The 8,830-nt window shown below is 36.1% G+C and overlaps 1 pseudogene; it reads right to left on the bottom strand.

Moving 5' to 3' along the window:
* Positions 1 to 686: 686 nt before the first annotated feature.
* LOC110202579 (ADP-ribosylation factor 1 pseudogene) lies at positions 687 to 8,246 on the bottom strand (annotated as a pseudogene).
* Positions 8,247 to 8,830: the final 584 nt, after the last annotated feature.

The following is an 8,830-nucleotide window of genomic DNA, read 5'->3' on the forward strand; positions in this document are numbered from 1 at the left end:
CTATGAAATACATAAAGAGCCAAAGACATAGCATTACGCGAATCTCTTTTTTAACGCAAAAAACTGATCACTTGTTTGATTTTTATCATCGTTTCTCAAATTTCAAAAGAGAAACTTGCACACAATTAGTGGTCTGGTATTCAAGTTGTTACTGCAAAACCTACACTAAGCATATTTCTCTTTTCTGTGTGTTCAAGTGTTTTACTTGTCTTTTTAAAATTTTTTTTACTATTTAAAAAAAATACACTGAGTTTAGGTTAAAAACCAACCACCAAAATGAATCTCAATACAGATCTCACAAGCCAGTAGGAATAGCATTGTCTCTGTTGCTGCACGTTAACCCCCAGCAACCCAAGTGTGCTTAAAATCCCTTCCCAGTACTGAATGGTGAGTTGATTTTTTTTCCAATGAAAAAGCTAAGTAATATTGCATAGGAGTACCAGGAACTGCCCCATTGGAAACAAAAACTATTTACATTAAAAAAAAACAACAACCTGTTTGCAGGCCTGTATTTGCCACATTTACAGCATGGTGCAATACATACTGTGACAAGGGGTAGGAAAAAAACAGCTTCTGGCACTCAGTACCACAAACTAGCACAGTTTGCCAAGTGAGAGTAAAACGAAGGGCGAATAGGAGGAAACAAGAGGGAGAGAAGGAAAGAGGGAGAGGGAACTTTTGTTGATTCATTTCTGGTTTCGGAGCTGATTGGACAACCAATCCAGTCCTTCATAGAGCCCTTCCCCACTAGTGGAGGTGGCATGGATGCACCAGTTTCTGTGATACAGAATGCAGTCCAAGTTTATCTGTGATTTCAGCTGTGTTCATGGCATGGGGAAGATGCTGTTTGTTAGCAAGCACTAATAAGACGGCATCTCTAAGCTCGCCTCTGCCAACATTTTCATCAGTTCTTCTTGGGCCTTGTTCACTCATTCTCTGTCATTACTGTCAGTCACAAAAATCAGTCCTTGTGTGTTCTGGAAGTAATGGTGCCACAGGAGTCGGATCTTGTCCTGGCCACCTACATCCCCACCGTGAAGCCAATGTTTTCACATTCTACAGTTTCTACGTTGAAACCTATAGTGGGAATAGTAGTCACTATTTCACCCAGCTTAAGTTTGTACAAATAATCTTTCCTGAAGCATCTAGACCAACCATTAGAAGGCGCATTTCTTTTTTGCCAAAGAGGCCCTTGAAGAGGTTAGCAAATATGTTCCCTATGGTCCACGTGTGACGTGTTGAACATTGGTAAAAGAAACTTCCCCACTCTTGAGCCTCAGGCTTCCTGTCTCCTTGCCTGTGATCACTGCTGCTCCTTTTTATCAGCTCTCCAGGCTTTGGTTTCGCTCCCACAAGATGGTGTCATGAGAATAGGATTTTTCTAATTATTAGTGATTGGAACACTTTTTCTATGACTTTTGGTAGTTTGGATTTCTCCTGAGAACTGCCTATTTATATATTTTGACCATTTTATCAATTAAGGAGTGGCTTTCATTCTTAAAAATTAAATCAGTTTTTATTTGTTATGGAAATGAGATCTTTATCAATTTTTGGCTGCCATAAAGAGTTGCTATAAACATTTTTTTGTTTTTTCTCCACTTTTTAATTAATTTATTTTGCTTTATCAACAATCATTTGTATAAGCTTTTGAATTTAAAATTTTTCTCCCCCTCCCTCCTTCCCTCCTTCCCTAAGACAGCTTACAATCTGCACATATATATTACACATACATATATATTCCTATTAAATATATTTTCACATTAGTGATGTTCTAAGAATTAGAACCAATAGGAGGAACCATCAGAAAAAGGAAACAAAATGCAACAAAAGAAAAAAAATAGCAAATAGTATGCTTCGATCTGCATTCAAACTCCAAGATTCTTTCTTTGGATGTGAATACCATTTTCCATCATGAGGCCTTTGGAGATGTCTTAGATCCTTGTATTGCTGAGAAGAGTTAAGTCTGTCAATATTAGTCATCACACAACGTGGCTGTTACTGTGTACAATATTCTCCTGGTTCTGCTCATTTCTCTCAGCATCAGTTCATATAAGTGTTTCCAGGTTTTTCTGAAGTCTATAACAGATTCTTTTAAGGTACTGAGTGGTTTTCCTAAGTGTGGCCCTTTGACTGAATCCAAACTTCACAGAACAAATCCCCTTAATAAAAGGATTTGTTCTGTAAAACTTGGACTCAGTCAAAAGGCCACACTTAAGGATCTAGAGGGCCATATGTGGCCTTGAGGCTGAAGGTTTATACAATGGAGGGGACAGTAGTGGGGAATGAGCAATATTTGAACCTCACTCTCATCTGAGCTGGAGGGAAGTATATACATACAGGAACAACTGGGTACCAAATTCACCTTACCCAACAGGGAAGTAGGAGGGAAAGAGGTTAAGAGAAAGGGAGGCATGATTGGAGAATAAGAGGGAGGGTAGTTTAAGGGAGAGAGTGGTCAAAAGCAAAATAAGACTTTTAAAGAGGGGAGAGGGTGAAAAAAAGATGAGTATAATAGAATAAGATGGAGAGAATTACACAGTTAGCAGTAATAACTGTGAATGTGATTGGGATGAACTCATAAAATAGAAGAGGCTATTGAAAGGAGTAGAAAACTATAATCCAACAATATACTATTTACAAGAAATACACTTGAAACAGAAAGATACACATAGAATTAAAACATGGGGCTGGAGCAGAATCTATTAAGCTTCAGCTGAAGTTAAAAGAAGGCAGGAATGACAATCATGATCTCAGACAAAGTGAAAGTAAGAATACACCTGATTTAAAAAGATAGTGAAATTACATTTTATTAAAAGGTACCATAAGCAATGAATTAATATAAATTCTGAACATATATCCATCAAATGACATAGCATCTAAATTCTTTAAAGGAAAATTTTAATTAGTTACAAAAGGAAATAAAAAGTAAAACTATACTAGTTGAAAACTCAATTTACTCCTTTCAGATCTTCATAAATCTGACCATAAAATAAATAAGAAAGAAGTTAAGGACGGGAATAGAATTTTAGAGAAGTTGGATATGAGAGACCTCTGGATGATATTGAATTGGAATAGAAAAGGGTATACCTATTCTCAGATGTGTATGGAACCTTCAAAAACATTGCCCTAGATTAGGACGTAAAAACCGCACAAAGAAATTCAGAAAAGTCACAATATTAAATGCACCCTTTTGGAACCATAATACAATAAAAATGACAGTCATTGAAGGGTTTTTAAAGCATAGGATAAAAATTAATTGGAAACTAAATAATCCTAAAGAAAACATAACCCAAAGAACAAATCATAGAAGCAATCAGCACTTTCACTGAAGATTATGACAACACGGTACTGTTATACCAAAATTTTTAAGATACAACCAAAGCAGTATTTAGGGGAGAAATTATTTATCTAAATAATTATGTCAATAAGAAAAATAGCAGATCAATAAATTGGGCATGGCACTAAAAAACATTGGAAAACCAACAAATTCAACCCTCCCAATTAAAAAACCAGAGTAGAAATCACAGAAAAAATATAAGGAGAAATTTAAAAGTTTGAAAATAAAAACAAACCATCAAACTAATTAATAAAACTAGGAACTTTTATTTTGAGGGAGTGGAAAAAATTAAATAGATAAATTAAATAGATTGATTTTTTAAAAAGAAAGAAAAAAACTAAATCACCATATCAAAAATGAAAAAAGATGAATACATGGTCTATGAAGAGGAAATAAAAGCAATATTTAGGAGCTACTTCATCCAATTTTATTCCAGTACAATTGACACTCTAAATGAAATGGATGTATATTTACAAAAATATATATTGTCCAGAGTATAGAAGAGGAAATAATTTAAATAACCATATCTTAGAAAAACAAACTGAAGAAGCCACAAATGAACTCCCTAAGTAAAAAAAAAAAAATCCCAGGACCGGATTGATTTTCAAGTGAATTCTACCAAACATTTGAAGAATATTTAATTTCAATACTACATAAATTATTTGCAAAAATAAGTAAAGAATCCTGTCAAATTCCTTCTAAGACTCAAATACATATTTGATATCTAAATGAAAGAGAATCAAAACAGAAAAGTAAAACTATAGACCAATTTCCCTAAATGATTAATAAGTAAACATTTATTAAGCACCTGCCATGTGCTGGGCACTGTGCTAAGTGCTAGAGTTTCAAGAAGAGGCACTCACAATCTGATGGGGGACAACAACCCAACAAATATGTACAAAACAAGTTAAGTACCAGATAAATAGGAAGTAATTAACAGAGGGAAGGAACTAGAATTAATTGAGGAATATTGATGCAAATTTTCAAATAAAATACTAGCAAGGAGATTATATAAATATATGCACACATGTATGTGTGTATAAATGTACATATGTGTATATCTATACATATATATGTGTTTGTCACAATGATCATACACTATGAGTAGGCTAGGTTTATGTGAGGACTGCTAGGTTTATTCAATAACAGGGGAAAAATCATAGGCATATATAAGCATAATTGACCATATTAACAGCAAAAGCATAAAAAAATGAAGATTTCAACAGATATGAAAAAGATTTTTACAAAATGTGGCATCCATTCCTGTTTAAAAAAAACATTAAATAGATTAGGAATAAAGTGTTATTCTTTTTAAAAAAATTTTATTAATTTATTTTGATTTATCAACAATCATTTCCATATGCTTTTGAGTTGAAAATTTTTCTCCCCCTTCTCCCCCCACCATCCCCAAGACGGCGCACAATCTGACATAGGCTTTACATTTACATACCCATGAAACACATTTTCACATTAGTGAAGTTGTAAGTAAAAATTAAAACCAATAGGAGGAACCATCAGAAAGATGAAACAAAACTCAACAGAAGGTAAAAATAAGTGATAGTGATTCGACTTCCATAGTTCTTTCTTTGGATGTGGACAGTGTTTTCCATCCCGAGGCCTCTGGAGATGTCTTAGATCCTCGTAATGCTGAGAAGGGTTCAGTTTAACATTCTTAGTCATTGCATAATGTGGCTGTTATTGTGTACAAAGTCCTCTTGGTTCTGCTCACTTCACTCAGCATCAGACCATATAAGTCTTTCCAGGTTTTTCTGAAGTCAGCCTGTTCATCATTTCTTATAGCACAATAGTATTCTATTACATTCATATACCACAACTTGCTCAGCCATTCCCCAATTGATGGGCATCCTCTCAATTTCCAATTCTTTGCCACCACAAAAAGAGCTGCCATGAATATTTTTGTACATGTGGGTCCTTTTCACATTTGTTTGATCTCTTTGGGATATAGCCCTAGAAGTGCTACTACTGGCTCAAAGGGTATGCACATTTTTATAGCCTTTGGGCATAGTTCCAAATTGTTCTCCAAAATGACTGGATCATTTCACAACTCCACCAACAATGTATTAGTGTTCCAATTTTCCCACATCTTCTCCAACATTTATCATTTTCCTGTTTTGTCATGTTGGCCAATCTGATAGGTGTGATGTGGTACCTCAGAGTTGTTTTGATTTGCATTTCTCTAATCAATAACTATTTAGAGCATTTTTTCATATGACTATCAATGGCTTTAATTTTTTCATCTGAGAACCATCTGTTCATATCCTTTGACCATTTATCAATTGGGGAATGGCTTGTGTTCTTATAAATTTGTCTTAATTCTCAATATATTTTAGAAATGAGGCCTTTATCAGAGAGACTGGTTGTAAAAATTCTTTCCCAATTTTCTACCTTCCGTCTAATCTTAGTTGCATTGGCTTTGTTTGTGCAAAAACTTTTCAATGTAATGTAATCAAAATGATCCATTTTGCATTTCATAATGTTCTCTATCTCCTGTTTGGTCATGTATTCTTCTGTTCTCCACAGATCTGATAGGTAAACTAGGAATAAAGTGTTCTTCCTAAAACGAGGAGTAGCAGCTATCTAAAAGCAAGAGTAAGTATTATCTGTAATGTGAATAAACTCAAAATCTTTCCAATAAGATTTGGGTGAACAAGGATATCCATTGTCATTATTACTATAAAATATTGTACTAGAAATCCTAGCTATAGAAAAAGGAAAAGGACTCATATACACAAAAACATTTATAGTAGCTCTTTCTATGGTGGCAAATAATTGTAAACTGAGGGTCCATCACTTGGGCAATGGCTAAAACAAGTTATGGTGTAAGAATGTGACAGAGTATGAGTTTGTTTTATGAAATGATGAAGGATATGGTTTCAGAGAAACCTGGAAAGACTTGTATGAACTGATGGAAAATGAAGTCAGCGGAACCAAGAGAACAATTTACACAGTAACGGCAATATTGGAAAGATAATCAATTTTGAAAAACGTAGTAACATTGATCAACAACATGGCCTGCCACAGTTCCAAAGGAATTATGATGAAACATGCCATCCATCTCCAGACAGAGAACTGACAGACTTAGAATGCAGACTGAAGTATATTTTCTTCTATTTCCTTCTTTTTCTTGCTTGTTTTTTTTCTTGGAACATGGATAATACAGAAAATTCTCTCTCTCTCTCTCTCTCTCTCTCTCTCTCTCTCTCTCTCTCTCTCTCTCTCTGCATATATATATATATGTATGTACATATATATATATATATATGTATATGTATATATTTGTAATGGGCTTTGTTTTTCTTGCTTTTTCAATGAGTGGGGAAGGGGAAGAATTTGGAACGGAGCCTAAAATAAAATTGAATTTTTAGAAAACTGCCTGTTCATTTCCTTTGAACATTTATTATTTATTATTGTGGAATGAATCTTATTCATATAAATTTGAATCTTGGAAATGAGACCTTTATCAGAGAAATTTACTGTGAAAGATCACAGAAAATAGACATACTCTTTAGATATAAAAACTTGATCCCGTGTGAACACATTATTTTGGAGTTGTAAGACAATTTCTTAGCACTTCATGATTACATATTGTGATTTTGTATCCACATCAACTGAGGTTCTTCCTTTATGCTCCACATGAAGTCTGATGAGGATAGCTTCAGTAGGACTCTTACTATTTCTAGTCTCAGAAGCTGCTGCTTTAATGGAAGACTTAGAAGGCAGACAACCAACCAAACAGATCTTGGTCATGGGGAAGAAGAGAAAGAGGTTGTTTCACATTCCCTCTGTTTTTGTCCCTGTGATGCTTCCCACTGTTAGTGAGCAATGAGCCACAGTTATAATAAGCTTCATCCTTGGGCTGGATCCAAGAGATGATTAAGCACTCTATTATTGGATGCATCTTTGGACTAAGAGATGAGTAGAAACCCAGGAGGCCTGGAACTTGTTTCTGTCTGAACATAAATGGAGGGAGGAATTTGAGGGAATCTGCTGGAAATAGTTAGATGTAAATCTGTGCCTGATCATGGGTTTTCTTAACCATCCTGATTCTGGAGTCACAGGTCCCATGTGGAGGGTGTGTATCTGAGGGGATGTGGGTGGAGTGTTGAGATACTTTAGCCCAGCCCAACTAAGATGTCATACATGAGTAATCATAGGGTCAGAGCAGCTGCAGGCACAGCCAGCTGGGCTGATCCTCACCTGAAATCACCAGGCTCCTCTTGTACCCACTGCCTACACAGAACCAGTCCCACAGTGTCGCTTACTGGCTGCAGGATCCATATCCACCTTACTCTTCTAAACCATACATCATTTGGAAGTGAAATTAGTTCCGTGGACATAATGTGTAATGTTGGAGCCTATTCTTCCTAGTGAATGGATTTTTAGAGGGGAGGAGTCCCTAGATACTGAAATATTTGCAACTTCTGTATGTGCTATATCATCTCGGTAAATATCACTTTATTAAAAGTAATGGTGCTAATTGGTTCATTAGAACTCTTCCAGTAGGGGAAACAGGGCAGAATGGGAGCTTTAGCCCACACAAATAGAAAAAGACTTTTCCAATCCCTCAGTGAAGCCCCGAGAACTCTGATAGAAAATGAAGACTTTCTCCATGAGCCAGTCCTTGGTGTAAGTGGGAGCTGGGATGAAGGTCCTCAGGCCTTTGTCTAGGACTGGCTTTTCTGGGCAAAAGTGACCAGGCTGGATTCATTATCCCTTGGTCCCAAGCATTTAAGTCAGTGCATTGTTGTCAATCCACACTTGCAGCGAGATGCATACACAGAGTCTTTGAATATCTAATTGGCAGTCCTACTCAAATCCTGAAATGCCAAGTTTTGTTGTTGTTCACACCTCTGAAGGCCGATGCAATAGGTTTCATGTATCCATCCATCTCTTGGTAGAACACAGCCCCTCAGCCCTCCAAGCTGCCATCTATTTACATGACAGAAGCTGGGCTTGGCTCAGGAGAGGAAAACCCTGTCACATGTGTGAGGAAGTTGGCTTTTTCATCTCTTCCTTCTGGCTTTCTTCAAGTTCCAGCTGAAATCCCACAATCCACAAGAAATATTCACTGTCTCTCTTAATTGCAGTGCCTTCCCTTGGTTAATTATCTCCAATTTCTCCTTTATTTCATTTGTTTGTACATAGTAATTTACATATTGTCTCTCCATTTGGGCTGTGAGCTCCTTGAAATAAGGGTTATTTTTTTCCTTTGTTTTGTATTTCCAGTTCTTAGCACACTGCCTGGCACACAGTAGGTGTTTAATAATTGTTTGTTGGATGATTGGCTGACTGTTCCCAGTACCATGAGGGGGAAAAAAATCAATCAGCTTTTGTTAAGTGCCCAGTGTGTCCCAGACATTGTGCTCAGAGCTAGAAATATGATTTCATTTAATAAATTCTGGTTGATTTCCTGGCAGAATGTGCCCAAGGAGATTGGCATGCAATGAAGAGAAAAGACCATGGGAGCCTGCA

Source organism: Phascolarctos cinereus, unplaced genomic scaffold (assembly GCF_003287225.1).
Source record: "Phascolarctos cinereus isolate Bilbo 61053 unplaced genomic scaffold, phaCin_HiC Scaffold_4;HRSCAF=312, whole genome shotgun sequence".
Classification (NCBI taxonomy): Eukaryota; Metazoa; Chordata; class Mammalia; order Diprotodontia; family Phascolarctidae; genus Phascolarctos; species Phascolarctos cinereus.